Consider the following 16,809-nt stretch of genomic DNA (forward strand, 5'->3'; position numbering starts at 1 on the left):
ATATATATATATATATATATATATATATATATATACATACACTCACCACCGGCCATTTTGATAGGTACACCTTACTAGTGCCAGCTTGAACCCCCTTTTGCCTTCAGAACTGCCTTAATCCTTCTAGCATACAATAAACAAGATACTGGAAATATTCCTCAGAGATTTTGTTTCATATTGACATTGGTTGCAGCAGAAATAGAGACTCATCAGACCAGGCAACGTTTTTCAAATCTTCTATTGTCCAGTTTTGGTGAGCCTGTGAAAACTGTAGCCTCATTTTCCAGTTCTTAGCTGACAAGAGTGGCATCCGGTGTGGTCTTCTGCTGCTGTAACCCATCTGTCAAAAGGTTGGAAGTGTTGTGCATTCAGAGAAGCTCTTCTGCATACCTCAGTTGTACTGAGTGGTTATTTGAGTTACTGTTGCATTTCTATAAGCTCAAACCAGTCTGGTCATTCTCCTCTGACCTCTGGCATCAACAAGGCATTTGCACCCACAGGACTGCAGCTTGTCATGTACTATAATTACATCTGTGTCTTTAGGATGGAAAATAGGAGGCATGATGGGAAGTTTTGTAATGTTGTTATTGAGTTCACGCCGTAGAAGAAAAGAGGTGGTTGTAAAATGTTAACCAGTGTGTGGCTGATTTAATTCAGAAGTATGTACAATCTCTAAAAGAACATTTAAAGGCTTAAGACACACAAACATAACACTGCTCACTGGATATTTAATCTTTTTTTGACCATTCTCTGTAAACCCTAGAGATGATTGTGTGTGAAAATCCCAGTAGATCAGCAGTTTCTTAAATACTCAGACCAGCCTGTCTGGCACCTACAACCATGCCATGTTTAAAGTCACTTAAATCACCTTTATTCCGCATTCTGATGCTCGTTTTGAACGGCAGCAGCAGCTTGACCATGTCTACATGCCTAAATGCATTAGGTTAGAGTTGCTGCCATGCGATTGGCCGATTAGCAATTTACATTAACAAGCAGTTGGATAGTTGTACCTAAAAAAGTGGCCGGTGTGTTTATTTACAATAGGAAATGTACAAAATGTCCTTATGGAACATGATGTTTACCTATACAGGGCTTATAACATTCAAATACGTTTTTTTTATAAAAAAAAAATGGATAATTTTGACTCATAAACTGTATTTTTGGCTATTAAGAAAAATATAGCAGTTCAAAATAAGTGTTGTGTGGTCCAGGGTCACATTTCTTTCCTCTACCATTCACGTTCATTACTTATAAATGGGTTAGCGTGTTGCTAAATACGGCCAGCTTCTGTTCTGCCTTTTTTGGGCTCTTCTTTGGCTCAGCAAAATGCATTAACCTGGATATTAGTGTTTGCTAGCTACTAACGCAGGGCCGATTGGATCTGAGCTGAGCTCCACACAGCTGACAGCAGTGCTGCAATGCAGCTTTTCACAGCCAGAGCGTCACAATCACACAGATCTGTAACGTATGGAGGATCCAAGACAGAACAGGAGAAATGAGGAGGAGGAGAGAGGCTTGTTCACTGGGTGCACTTATCTGAAAATATTGACAACTTAAATATAGATATGGATCAGAAGCCCACAGCACTTTTATTTGTACAGCTAATACTGCTGATTTGTTGACTAAGCATGAAAATGATGACATATGATTAAAAAAACTCTCATATAATAGTTAATTCAGGATCTAAATTCTGATTAGATGAGTTGCTTTCAAAATTGATACAAAATGATCAGAATATCTTTCATTGCATGCAAATGATTGTTTATTAATTATAAAGAATGTTCAATTCTAAGGGTCCAGGATGCTTTATATATCCTCTACTAACCTAAAGGTTTAAATTGTTAAAAGAATAGGTCCTCTTAGAAAACCAAAATAAATTGTTAGCACGTCCCTAAAATAAAAAAGAGATTAATTTAAACAAAACATAAAATGTCCCATGACCTGTACAGCACAGTTTCATACTGGATTAGATCCATGCATCTTGATGATAATATCATTTTAAAAAGAAATAGAAATATAGAAAACAGATGTAGTGAAACTGACTTTAAATTCCAATTCAAAAGAGATTCAGAAGCTCTTCAGATTTCTTTGGTTTCTGATCATCTGTGATACTGTATGTGAAGCAATATCATCTGTGCACTTCATAAAAACGCTTTACCCATAATTTACACTGTGATGAAATGCTTTCTGGAAGTTGTTTTTGGTCCTTTAATGAATTATGTAAGCATTTCTCATTCACTCTATTATTTTTTACACACAAGACCCATTTAAGTGAATCACATTGTGAGTCAATAATGAGTCATTTTGTTCTAGATTGCTATGAATGTTTATGCTATTCCTGGTCTTTGTCAAAACATGTCAGATAAAATTATCACAAGCTATGTGCAGAAAGCAAGCCAGCCAATATCTTAAAATAATAGAATCAGTATCCAAAATGGCCAAAATTAACGTCCTGGATTAACCTTCATTTCACATACAGTATGAAGTCTTGTCAAACTCTTTCATCTGCATTAATTTCAGAAGTTCTGTTATAAGTGGCATTTGCTACATCCGTCTTTCTTTTTTGCTCTGAAATTGTGCTGACTTTGCCTTAATCTGATCTCATCCCGATCAATTACAGAAGTGCACTTCCTATTTCTCTTATGTTGGCAAAATGTTCTCAGATCTGTAGCCCAATGATCAAAACTATAATAAAACGCAACTAAACAGATACTTTACAAAGCACCCCATAACCTCAATCTCATCATCTAGCACAATTTCATCATTGGTGTAAAGCAGTGTTTCTTAACCACATTCTTGGAGGAACACCAGCTCTGCACATTTTTCATGTCTCCTTACCCAAACACACCAGATTCAGATCATCAGATCTTTGACCAAGGCTAAAACACACTTTAGAGACATGCAAAACATGCAGTGCTGATGGTCCTGAATGTGGTTGAGAAAAAAAGTATGAAACGGCCAAAATATATCAAAACATTTCAAAAAATAAAAACCAACGCATTGAAACAGTCTAAAAGTAAACCACTTCCACAGGAAAACCACAGCCAAAAACATATAAGCAAAACAATCCTTAAAAAATTATTTGGAGGTACATTAAAAATGTATTCTCCAAAATAAAATATTAAATATTAAATCTGTGTGTCTATTTTAACACCAAATGTCAGAATCTACCCTGTAAATCCACTGATATTGAGTCATTTTTATTCCCCCCAAAACTGCACAACTCTGACTCAACCTAACAACATTAAACTTCACCAATCTAGGTAGAAATTGTCAGTAATTTTGTGTGACAGCACAAAATTAAATAGCTTGTCATAAACAGAGTTTCTGCAGATTTCATCATGTCAAATTTTAAGCTTTTTCAGACCTTTTTAAGTCCATTACTAATGAAATTTCAGACTTAAACAGTGCTAAACGCAAAATATTTTTCTCTAATGGCCCAGTTGGGCAAATGGAAAAGTCTTTTACTTGCCTCATCAAAAATAAATAAATAAATAACATAAAAAAAATAACCACATTTTAAATAATGTGTCAAAACCTTAGACTGTAAAAGATATGGACGTTAAAAAGATATAGGTTTTGTGACGTCACCTATAGGTTTTTCCATACGCAAAAAAAAAGCTACAATTACGCATGGCCAACCGTCGCCATTTTGTTCGTGCGTCATCGCACCGGCTGGGGGTAACCAAACAAAGGCAAAGAGGCGGAGCGTGAGCAGAGCTACAGACGTCTGCTAGCATTTTGTTTAAGCCTGTCTTTTCTTTGGGAGAAACGCTTAAAAATTCATTACCTGCGACTCGTTTGTGTTCTGATCACATTTTTTTGGTTGTACACTATATCAATAAAGTGTTTAGTCTTGTAAAACACAGCTGTAATACATTGAGAGACTAAGCATTGTTCTTATGATATTTTCTACAGGAGAAAAATGCAAATTACATCCAAACACTTAAAATATAGTCTGTGTTAGTAAATGCAGTGCTATTTATAAAATCCAGGCATACCTCTGTATGACAGTGTTTCACATGACTGTTCTAGAGCCTACAGCTAATCAATCTGTCAGATTCTGGAGTGCATTACAGGTCTAAAGAACATTATATATATCTAATAATAAGAATAATACATGATGGTATATAAGTATATAATTTCACTCACTTGAGAACTGGAGGCCACGTGAATGGATTTGTGAGCACAATTAAGTGCACACAGCATGCCATATTATCTGATACTTGACTAATTCCAAAAGGCAACTGACTGTATAAAGTCCCATAAAACAAAACAAAATACGATGTCTATGCAGAGTTCAGTGGCTAATCAGCCGGAATCAGCTGAGGTGAAGTGATGGCGACCAGCGAGACCTAGCTGTGGCCACGCTCTTAATTATGCAGACCTAATATAACGTAATATAAAGGAAACAGAGGAGTTATAAAAAAAATCACCCCCTCACAGTTGTCATGAAGGGTAAGATTAGCTATATGACCTAAAATCGTTCTTTTTATCAGGCTGTAAACACCTTTTTCTGCTGTGAAGTTAGCTATTTTAACAGTGTGCTCAATAGAAATGTGCTTTATTATGGAGCCATGACAAGCAGAATTTCTATGAATTGCAGTTTCAGTTACTTCCGTATTTGCTTCACGAGAGAGAGCGGGAGGTTGCCGCTTGGTCAACATAGATTTACGTTTTTTAAATTACAAGCTTTAATAAATATAATAGACTGAATATCAATAAGTGTACATGTACATAGGATACATAATACCCATTTAAAATGATTCAAGACCTACAAGACTTTTTAAGGCCTAAAATCTTAGACTTGAAAGACATTTTAAGACCACGCGGACACTCTGATAAACTAGAGCATGTTAAATTTGTTGCCTCAGTGTCCTGTCCATCAAACCCTGATGCACAATGAAAATCAAGTGTGTGTAATCTGCTGATGTGTGTGACCTGTGGGTCAGACTGCAGATGAGTGGACAGGAGATGAAATGCTGAAATCAGGGATGCCAGGCTAACGTTGACACTGGCACTGCCTTCATCCTTCATTTTCCCCAGCAGTAACTGGCAACCCTGACTTTACTGGAGCACAACAAAATGACAATCTGATACAAACAGTTTCTCACTTCAGAGCAAACAAAGGGTGATCATTTAGCTGTGTGGATTTTTTCATGCTTCTAACAAGCTGTGTTTGTTTCTTCATTGTTTCCTAGTGAACAGTAGTAAGCATGTAAAACTGAACGAAGTGTAATGAAAAATGTATTCACAATTAAAGCTAATGATACATTTATTTGAATGCACCTACTACATAAAGCCTCAAACACTCTAAAAAATTATCTGCTTGTTCAAACTACTTATATAAAATGAGCTGAAACAACCCTATTTTTGAGATTTTTGGTGGAAGACAACTTGATTGTTTTATATTTAATCTAATTAAATTGGTTAAGTTAATTTAATCGATTTGTGTTGAATGGACAACATGAATAGATTGTATGGGACACTGCATTTTTTACAGTATACTGCAGATTTATACACTGTTTAACAGATGACTCTGGTAATTTTGTTGATTTTGGTAACACTTTAGTTTAGGTCACAATTCAGGGTATTAACTAACCATTAATTGACACTAATAGGTTAATAAATTTAGTTTAGATTGTTTTTTCTTCCGCAAAATCATATTAATATAAATATGTACTGTTGTGTGACCATGGACCACAAAGCTAACCATAAGTGTCAAAAAATGAGGATTTATGGATCATCTGAAAGTCGAAAAAGTAAGCTTTCCATTAATGTATGCTTGTTTAGATCGGTTACTATTTGCTCGACGATATGAAAATCTGGAGTCTGAGCTTTCAAAATATAAATATTGAGAAAGCGTCCTTTAAAGCTATTTTATTTATACTATTTTATTTATAGTAGATAATTACCTAAAAATCATCAAAATATTAAAGAAAATTTGATATTTAATATTTTGACATAAAAGAAAAATTATTAATTTTGATTATGCAATGTATTTTTGACAATACATATATTCACTTACCGGCCACTTTATTAGGTACACCTTACTATTACCAGGTTGGACCCACTTTTTTCTTTAGAACTGCCTTAATTCTACCTGGCATAGATTTCAACAAGGTACTGGAAATATTCCTCAGAGATTTTGGTCCATATTGACATCATAGCATCACGCAGTTGCTGCAGATTTGTTGGCTGCACATTAATGATGTGAATCTCCCTTTCCACCACATCCCAAAAGTACTCTATTGGATTGAGTTCTGGTGACTGGGGAGTTCATTTGAGTACAGTGAACACATTGCTATCTTCAAGAAACCGGTCTGAGATGATTTGCACTTTCACAAGTACAAGTAGCCATCACTTAAATCACCTTTCTTCCCCATTCTGATACTCAGTTTGAACTGCAGCAGATCGTCTTGACCATGTCTACATGCCTAAATACATTGAGCTGCTGCCGTGTGATGGACTGATTAGAAATTTGCAATAACGAGCAGTTCGACAGGTGTACCTAATAAAGTGGCCGTTGAGTGTATGACTTTTAAAACACACAAAATAGGCATGTTTGGAATGACACACATAATCAATATCATTACAAGTAATTTACTAAATGAAAGAGTGTTTTGAAGTAACTATTTTTTTACTCTGAATCCATGTACAGCGATGTATTTGCAATGTCAGAGAAAAGCATATGAAATGTGTCAAGCTTCCTCAGTACTTCCATAGAAAAATTAAATACATTTTTCAAACCTCTGCCAACACGTCATTCTGATTAGACCACCATTTACAGGGATTTTCAATGCTGAAAGTATTTCTACATGAGCCTCTAATGACCTTCCCATGAGATGAAACATGGGAGTTTAGAAATAATCCTACATACACGAGAAAAACGTTAAGGATCCAGACAGTGGATTGTGTGCTTTGAAGGAGCGTTTTAATGAGCTTCCATTTAATCACTGAAATATTAGAGGATTTAGAGGAACGTCACTACTCTGTGAAAGTCAACCCGAGCATGTGTGTGTTTAAGATCTAATGCTACTTCTTTTCAAGGTTGGCTAAATCAAATCGTGCCTTGCACATTTACATTCTGGTGCATCCAGAAAAAGGATCTCCAATCCAGCAAGTCTCTCTTCACTCACAGCCCATGTTCAGATCTAAGCTGTGGCTTGAGTGCAGACAGTACAGGAGCTCTTGGGAGAAGCCAAGCTCTATACTCTCTAGAAGCACTCTGAGATATTAGTTACAGTCTCACATTGATTCATGAATTATGAACAAGTAGACAAAAAAAACAGATCTAGCAGCAGCGGTAATGATGGGATGCATATGCAAACCCATTTATATTAACCTATAAGATGTGTCTAAGATGTTTGTTTTAAGCATATTTTAGTGCTTTACATCAAATAAAATTTTTGTATTTTTGACAGAAATGTGTTTATTGTGTAAGTCAATATTTTAAAACTCAATTAAGTTTTGCAACATGCAAAAACTACACATAAAACAACCCTAGAAAAAATATAAAGAGCTCGAAAGCCAGGTAACGGAGGTTAAAGCTCAATTTTTTTCTCCAAGTAGTTAGTAATGGATTTTATCTGCTTCTTTTGAACACATTTGCCATTAATGCAACTTATTTTTTAAACCAATGCAGAAAAAACTACATTACAAATAATGCTGTACAGAAAATTGTACCGATTGATCTTCCTATGTTGTCAATATACTTCAATATTCGTACATATTGATATGGTCGCCTCACAGCAAGACAGTCGCTGGTTCAAGTCCTGGCTGGGTCAGTTGGCATTTCAGTGTGAAGTTTGCATGCTCTCCCCATGTTAGCATGGCCCTACAGTCCAAAGACATGCGATATACATGAATTGAATGAGCTAAATTGGCCGTAGTGTATGAGTATGTGTGAATGCAAGAATGTATGGGTGTTTCCCAGTACTGGGTTGGGGCTGGAAGGACATGCGTTGCATAAAACATTTGCCAGAATAGTTGGCGATTCATTCCGCTGTGGTGACCCCTGTTAAATAAGGGACTAAGCTAAAGAAAAGTGAATGCATTAATGAATGAATGAAGTTTTGTAATATGTCAAGAAAACACATAAAGCCACACTAGAACAACTATAAAGAGCTCAAAAGTCAGGTTACGGAAGTGAAAGCTCCAATTTTTTTTTTCTAAGTCGTTAATAATTGATTGTAGATGCTTCTGTTGAACACATCTGGCATTGAGGCAACTTTTTTCGTTGTTGTTTTGATGCTGATAATCTACATGACAGATAATACTGTGCAGAACACAGAATGCTGTCAACATACTAAAATGTTCATATTGATATTTTGCAATAAATATGAAATTGATACAAACAACTGCAAATGAATTTTATATTCCTACATTTTTAATTTGGCTGTGCTATACATAATGTTTCATAAGTTGTTACGTACATACTTTTTACGTACAAAACTTTTTATTAAATCCATATCCAATAAATGAATGGGAAACGTTCTTCAGGAACAACTGCTGCTGAACAAATTCATGGTATTGATACACTGAGAAAATGGTGTTTGCTGTTTGTTCAAACTACTAATTTAAAATGAGCTCAAACGATACAATTCTTGAGTTTTTTGGGGGGAAACTAAATTGTTTAATGTTCAAAAACTAATAAATTAACTTAATTCCTTTATGTTGTCTCAACACAAATTGATTGTGTGGAGCCCAGCCTTTTTTACAGTTTACCAATAAATATACCAAATATTAAGAACTTTAAAATAGACAATATAAGACAACACTTGGTAACACTTTATTTTGATGGTCAATTTGAGTATTAGTAGACTGTACTGTATGCTTAATACGTTTTAATACTGCTACTTCAACAGATATTTAATGGACTATAAGAAACTTTGCAAGTACATGTCAACTTATATTAACCCTAACCCCAACAACCTAACAGTCTACTTGTAATCTAATGAGAATTAGTTGGCATGTAGATGCAATGTAATTTAAATTCAACAAATGTACCATCAAAATAAAGTCTGACCCAACACTTAATATTAATGCAATAACATAAGAAACTAAAATGCACCCAACGGAAACTACATCCCAATATCCAGGCAACCATCAGCATGCCCAAGCAACAGCATTGCAACAGGCAAAATACACTCAAAATCATTTAGCAACAACATGGCAATGCTCTAACAACCACCCGCAACATCTTAGCATTGAGCACATAAACACATATTTGTGTTTAGGGATGCACCAATATAGACATCTTTGTCAATTGTGATAACAGACCAATAGCTCTTCACATTCAGAAGCTGATAACTGATATAAAGGCTCATATTGTCTAAATATATCGAGCTGATCATTTTCTTAAGAGGTCAAAAACAACCGTATTAAAAATAAACGTTTGTCAGCTGATATGCAATATAGTGCATATTAGTATTAGTGTATTAATATATTGTGAATTGCTACTTTTGATTTTCCTAGTAATAACAACAAATGTCATTTATATACTATAAACTCAACCGGCCACTTTATTTGGTACACCTGTACAAGTGCACCGGTGAACGCTAATTTCTTATCAGCCAATCACATGGCAGCAACTCAATGCATTTAGGCATGTAGACATTGTCAAGACGATCTGCAGTTCAAACCGAGCATCAGAATGGGGAAAAAGGGGGATTTAAGTGGCTTTGAATGTGACAGGGTTGTTGGTGCCAGACGGGCTGGTCTGAGTATTTCAGAAACTGCTGATCTACTGGGATTTTCACGCACAACTATCTTTAGGGTTTACAGAGAATGGTCCATATGAGAAAATATCCAGTGAGCGGCAGTTCTGAAAGCAAAAGGGGGTCCAACCTGGTACTAGTAAGGTGTACCTATTAAAGTGGCCTTGAGTGTATATAAGTTTCATATAGGTATTCATACTAACTGTTCACACATTTGCTGTGAAAAGAAAAAACGAATAAAACATAAAAATTCACACTAAATTCTTGCATAGATTCCCTTTATGTAGGCGTGAGTGAACAGACAAGGTTGTTGACTGTAAGTCATAAAAACAAAATAATTTCATGTCCCATCTTCAGGGCCGCAGATGGGGTGTTACTCGTATAATTAATCAAAGATGAAACATCTGTTTTGCCAATGAACTACTAACCTCTACACAGAAAACCCTATCAATCTTATAAACGAAAAGATTTTTTATTACGATTCAACCATTCAAAAGCTTTTGATGGTTACTCATCATGACTGACTGTGTTTTGTGCAGTGCTCAGTCAGTCATTCATCACAATGGATAAGACCAAACACAGCTGTGATCTGCAGGAAGGGGCTACTGAGCTTCACTAAATGGGAAGTGGAAAGAAGAAAATAGCAAAAACACTGAAAATGCCTTTTTCCACTATCAGGGTTATATAGATATTTACATTAGATGTTGCCTATGCTATTGTTATCTATTGGAAGGAATGCGTCAATAGAGCCGGCATTTTAGTTCAGGGTAGTGCTCCTTTGAAATCAATGAGGGACCAAAGTGTAGTGGAGGACTGGCCATCCAGAGCCATTGAAAAAAACATATATACATATATCTATCATGAGTTTTCCCCGTGGTCAGTATGCAAATATTTTTTAAATTACGAAAATTATCATTTTACATCACTTTTCTACATCGAGGGATAAGTGACCGCACGAGCAATGCAACAAAGAGCAGGTGTTTGTGTGCATGGAAATGTATTATCCACCCTGCCTGTTAAATTTGATCTTATCCGTGTCCTAAAAACATCCCCCTCCCCTTTCACTTCTCATTCTAACAGAGGGAGTGATTTGTTTGCGAATGAATCTCCGTTATGAACGACTCGCCGACAATAACACAAGATTCTGGCACCGCAGCACTTCACTGTCATATTTCATTTACACTGCTTGCTTATTTTATTCAATAAAACTAGCATAAGCCTAATATTTAGTGTCAGTTGGTGCTATTATGGTCAGTGCAGTAAGTGACTGTATTATCATCAATACTTGTTTAGCACAAAAGTTCATAACATACAAAACCCTAAAAAACTAAATCCTAACTATGAAATGTTCTGCCTTTGTGCTTTGTTTTTTGTTTTTTTTGTTTGCTTGTTACTACACTCGTACACAGCGCTGAAGTCCAGCATCTTCACATTGGCTTTGCAGTTGAATGTCATTTGTGCTGTGAGCACTGTACAAATGTGGCGGTGCTATTGAGGCATGTCAGGGTCTGTATGCGATATCAAGTTTGTATATCTATGTCAGGGCAATAATGAAGAAATTCAAGTAGAAGTGTTATGAATTATTCTGAAGAGGACATGTATCTGTCTGTCAGGAGGAGGAATCAAGGAGAAAAAATCCCCAAGAATCAGAAAAGTTAGTTGGGTCTTGGGGTTTATAAAGTTGCCAAAACTACAATCTGATGATATGTTTCATCTAAAAAGAAACTGAATTTTATTGAAAATGTTTCAGTTTTCTTTTTTTTTTAAAAGCAGTGTTGGGGAGACTACAAGTCTAGCTACATTTTCAGTAGCTCAGCAACATACACTCTCAGAAATAAAGGTACGCGGGCAGTCACTAAGGTGGTACACTTTCAAAAGGTACAAATTTGTACTTAAAAGGTCCATATTAATACCTCAAGGGTACATATTAGTACCTAAAAAGTCCAAAAGTGTTCCTCTTAAATTTTTTAGGTACTGATATATACTTTTGAGGTACCAATATGGACCCTTTAAGTACAAATGTGTACCCTTTGAAAAGATACCACCCCATGACAACTCGCGTACCTTTATTTCTGAGAGTGTATGCTAAAATGTAGCTTTTCCAGTAGCTAGCTCCTTTTCCAGCAAGAAGAGTGGCTTGAAAAGAGCTACAGTACATTTACAAGATCACAATAGTGTATTGCACCCATCTATTGGTAAATCACACATTTCATGGTTTTAAATGTATTTATTATAGTTATTTTGTAAATAAAATTAAGCAAAAAGTTTAAATTCAATCTACAGATTATTCTAACAGTCGGCAATTAACCTGAAGTTTGAACTTTTTGCAGTTGGGTCTGTTCTAGTTCGGATCATATTCTCACCACAAACCAACCACTCCAGGGTTCCACTTCAAGGAGGTCTCGGTAAGCTTTTTTGGTCTGCTTTTGGTGCACATTCGAGTGTGATTGCTACATTCACACCTGCCCAAACGAACCGCACCAAGAAGGAAAACGAACTCTAGTGCGATTCAACCAAACTAAACAAGGCAGGTGTGAAAACACCCTTAGTTTATTAAAGTGCATGTCTTTGGACTGTGGGGGAAACCTGAGCACCCAGAGGAATCCCACACCAACACGGGGAGAACATCCAAACTCGAACCAGTGACCATCTTGCTGTGAGGTGACAGTGCTAACCACTGAGCCACCGTGTCGCTGGTGGATGGCACTGTAACTCTATTTTTACTTTTTATCTTTCCGACAACCAACAGTTGGCCCCTCCAAACCCATTACTCCAAATTACAAATGGTGGGGCATGTTTGAGGCCCTAGGGAAGAACATAATCTGCCAATCATTGGCTGTTGCCAAGCAGCGGCTGTTCACAGGGTGATGTCACACCATTACCAGAACACCACTGAGACACAAGGCAGGTTAAGTAGGGTGAGGTCACCTCTGCAGCTGTCACCATGACAACCACATCCCACCAGAGACAACCTTAATGTGCTGAATCATGCATCTATTCAATAAGCTGGATTGTTTTCAAACAACGTGAACTTCCGAATTGATGCATGCACTGAAAATGTAATTAATTCCAAATGCAAGGTTCGAGGAAGGTGGGAGGCTTACATGTAAGTACAATTACAACAATAAACAGAAAGTGCTTATTATGTTGATTCTCCATAAACAACCAAGACATGCTCACCACAGAACTGATTTGTTTTTCCCTTGTCCTCACCTCTAAGTCAAAATGAACAGAACGAACTGAGAATTTAGTGACGCTAATGAAGCAAGCAAATCCTCAGAAAACCCAGCACTTGACTTTAGGTGTCTGCAGTAATTATGAGAAAAGGAGAAGAAGAAGAAAAAAAAGACAGAACTGTAAATGAGAGAGGAGAGGGAGTGTGAAATGTGCATGATGTAAAGGTTACACAGGTCATGGGAGATTTAGTGAAATGGTATATAAAATTGCTAGGAAAAGGACAAAAGAAAAAGCTGCTGAGATGTGTATTTATGTTAGGACACTGTGTTCGGCATCTTTAAATTTAGAACATGGATATTTTTGGATCATCAAATATTATAATATGAATAATAAAGAACTCCTATTATACATTAAAAAGGGTCATATTTTGGTTTTGGGGGTCTCCAACAACAGGCTGATATGCATGCAAGGTCAAAAACACTTTTATTGTCTTATAATATGCATTTATTTTTACCTAATTATCCCAGCGACTCTAATAAGATTCGTTCAGTGATTCATTTGTTCCCAAACCCCACCTTAGCGTGAAGCTAATCTGCGCTGATTGGACCAATGACAGCCTGTTGTAATTGGCCGACAGTGTTTGGCGCGAGAAAGAGGGAAAAGCCTACCATGGCTTATCGACAGTATTAAAGCAGTCAGAGTCCATAGTGTATGTGTGAGCATACCTGCCAACACTCCTCCCCGGTCCTCAGCATTTTGGTACAGTCTGTGAATCCCCCGGGTTCGCTAACATTGGTATAGGATGCGATCGCAGTGGCCACCCGAAACATGCTTCATAGTAGTTAACTTACTAACACCACAGTGTACACTACCAGGTTCTCAACAGTGTTATTCAGACACCTCACCCCTGAACCTAACTTCTTCAGTGTCCCAGATTTTTAAGGACAACTGTTGGAAGGTATGTGTGTGAGCCCAATGCATGAGTGCATTAAAGCAATGCAGTTAAACACCAGCATATTGCTCTATTCCTAACCATGAAACACATTCAGTATTAATCCACACAGCGGCAAAAGATGAACTATTCTGAACCTTGACCGTTGCACATGTGTAGGAACAGCTGACCGTGGCCATAGCAATGACAAACGGCTGTGGAATGTGAGCTCATTAACTCCTTTAAATCCGTAAACAAAGCAGCATGTGTCGCATTTTCAACGTGGCTAAAGACTCGATATGAATATAAAGAGTTAACCAGATACAGTACAAGCGGTTAGAGTAACAAAACACAATTAAATGCATAATTTGCAAGCAAGAGAAAACAAGGAGGCAGCCATTTTAATCGAACTTACTTACGGTTGTGAAATGGAGGAAGAAACTAATCCATGAACTGTGTACTGTAAAGTTTGTTGAGCTCTGACAAAGTCTTATACATCATTAGTCTTTTCTGATCCTTCCTTTAACAAACGGCCAACAAATCCCCTGTTGTAAGCCTGTAGATTCCAGGAGCACTCATCAGAATAATGACGGGAACTGAGGTATAATTCTGAGGTATTTTTGTAAAAATAAACTTCAACCATTGACTCTTAACAGTTTCATCTTTGCGGAGAGAAAATAACACTAACTTTCCCCTTACACTTCCAATAATATCTAGCTGAGCACAGCGTCTACATGACTTGATTCAACCAGGATCTGCTACAGTGTTTGTGGGCCACAGGTTTCAATTTTCCCGGGTTTGCTCACGCAACAATTGGGCGGAGCTTATGTTTCGTATCGATGTCACACCAAAACAGCTAAAGACTCGTTCTCAAGATGATTCATTTGAAACACTATGAGTCAACTCTTTTATAAATGAATCAATAGTTTTAAACAATGTGCACTTTCAGATGTAAGCCTTAGCTGGATATTTCACTTCACTTAGAGCTGTTACACACTACGTAAGGTCATTTTCAAAAACCCGTAATAGGGGCTCTTTAACATTTCCTCTAATCAATCATGAGTTCAATTTGTTGACTAAGTTCACCTAAAAATGGAGATGTGCCATTAATTTACTATGATGTAGGTGACTTGCTTTTCTTCAGAAAAACATACAAGGGACCAGTTGTGCAAAAATCACTTTATAAGGAATTTAAATACAGTTGTGAGTCATTAGCAAAGACAGCCCTGAATGAGAAGCAGCGGTCCGCCATGATTATGTCAGCGACTAAGAGATATTATAAACATAGTATTTTAAGGATAAACACATGAACACAGGAATCTCCATACACTGTATTTTATATATGTTTTTTGACATTTTTAGTTTTTCACAGAGATAGCAAAGTCCTGTTTTGCCACTATGCTGATGAATAGGCTTTTGTAGTTCACTCTAAATATGACTGGGCTTTCATAAAGCAACCGTGACTACGTTTACATGGACATCAGTAATCAAATTATTTGCCTTAATCTAATTAAGACGATAATAAATTAAGTTGTTTACACGAGTTTCTTTTTGAATATTCCTTTCATGATTCCGTTTTACATGTAGCACATAATTCGATTAAAGTCTTTGCGTCACCACGCTATTCACATTACCTCTGGAGTCTCATGTAATTTCGGGTGTTTTATTTTTAATTGGTCAACTTTAACTGCAGTTTGGCACTTTCACTTTCATTCAGAATCATTTATGCATGCCCGCCGTGACAAACAAGATACTGGATGCAACTATTACTGCTGGAAGAGTGTTGTTTTAATAGAAGTTCATAGCGCATGCTGAATGGAAGAAAAAAACAAACACTGCATTTGGCAATGCAGGTGTCTGTGGTCTGCACTGACTCAGTAAGTGCAAACAGTGTCAAAACAGCTGTGTGTGTGTGGGTGTGGGCTATCCTGTCGCAAAACGCAGTGAAAAGTCCTATCATGACAGTAATAGTTCGATTAGGGTGTTTACATGTCTGTACTGGACTTCAACAATGCGACTACAATCGGCATACTCCATGTCTTAATTCGATTTCTCTTTAGTTCGATTATGACCTTAATTGGAATAGATTAATCTAAAATCGCTGTTTACATAGTCGACTCTTAATCAGAGTTTTTTGCAGAATTTATCGCATTAAAATCAAATTATTGGTGTCCATGTAAACGCACTCATTGGGTCAAATGTGGAAAATTTCTATTTAAAAGGTACTTTTGAGCCTAATGGCTGGATTTGTCCATATTTGACCAAATATTGGGTTTACAATAATCCAGCATTTTAGAGTGTTTTGTAAATAGTGCTTAGTTTCTTCCAAAGAACAATTGTTTGCTTTACGCGACCTCAGTGTATCATCAATAGCCAAAGGTATTGATTTTATTTTGCTGTCAAAGCATTGACTTTCATTTTTTTTTTTTTTGCATTAATAAGGACACCAGTTTCAGCTAAAAACCTTTAATATTGAAAAACTAAAATCACCTACATACTGCATGACCTGAGGGTAAGAAACTTGCACATTTTAATTTTCATGTGAACTTCCCTTTTATTAGTATATCTCACTAATACACGTTCACAATACTGTCAATCATCCTACACCAAAGACGTGTTATGTAACAGATCATGCGTGAAAAACAATCTCTGAGGACATGAAGCGACTACAAACCAGAAATCCCTGCCCACACTTTCTCTTCTTCTCTTATGACGAAATTACATTACGTGACTCAGAGCAGAAACGTAGTTAAGATGAACCTTTCATCACTATCAATATTCTGATCAGACATGCTAATTAGATCTCAAGTAGGTTACACAGCATCATCAAATTGGATTTCAAGTATATGCTATACATGATGTAAGAATGTCATGTGACAGTTAATCTATTGTAATACTATTGTAATCACATTCTAAGTATACACTCACTGGCCACTTTATTAGGTACACCTTACTAGTACCGGGTTGGACCCACTTTCGCCT

The 16,809-nt window shown here is 36.6% G+C and overlaps 1 protein-coding gene and 1 long non-coding RNA gene across 2 annotated transcripts in view; both read right to left on the minus strand.

Annotated features, from left to right (window-relative positions):
• The window catches only part of mapk8ip2 (mitogen-activated protein kinase 8 interacting protein 2), a 60,746-nt gene that overhangs the window by 33,655 nt on the left and 10,282 nt on the right, over positions 1-16,809 (minus strand). The gene's annotated exons all lie outside the window — the stretch shown is intronic.
• LOC147832735 (uncharacterized) lies at positions 11,082-15,781 on the minus strand. Its single transcript, XR_015514728.1, has 2 exons — positions 13,220-15,781; positions 11,082-11,546 (listed from the first exon to the last, which is right to left on the minus strand). It is a non-coding gene; the product is annotated as an uncharacterized LOC147832735 (long non-coding RNA).

The sequence above is a fragment of the Danio rerio genome, chromosome 18, assembly GCF_052040795.2.
Source record: "Danio rerio strain M-AB ecotype USA chromosome 18, GRCz13ab, whole genome shotgun sequence".
Lineage (NCBI taxonomy): Eukaryota > Metazoa > Chordata > Actinopteri > Cypriniformes > Danionidae > Danio > Danio rerio.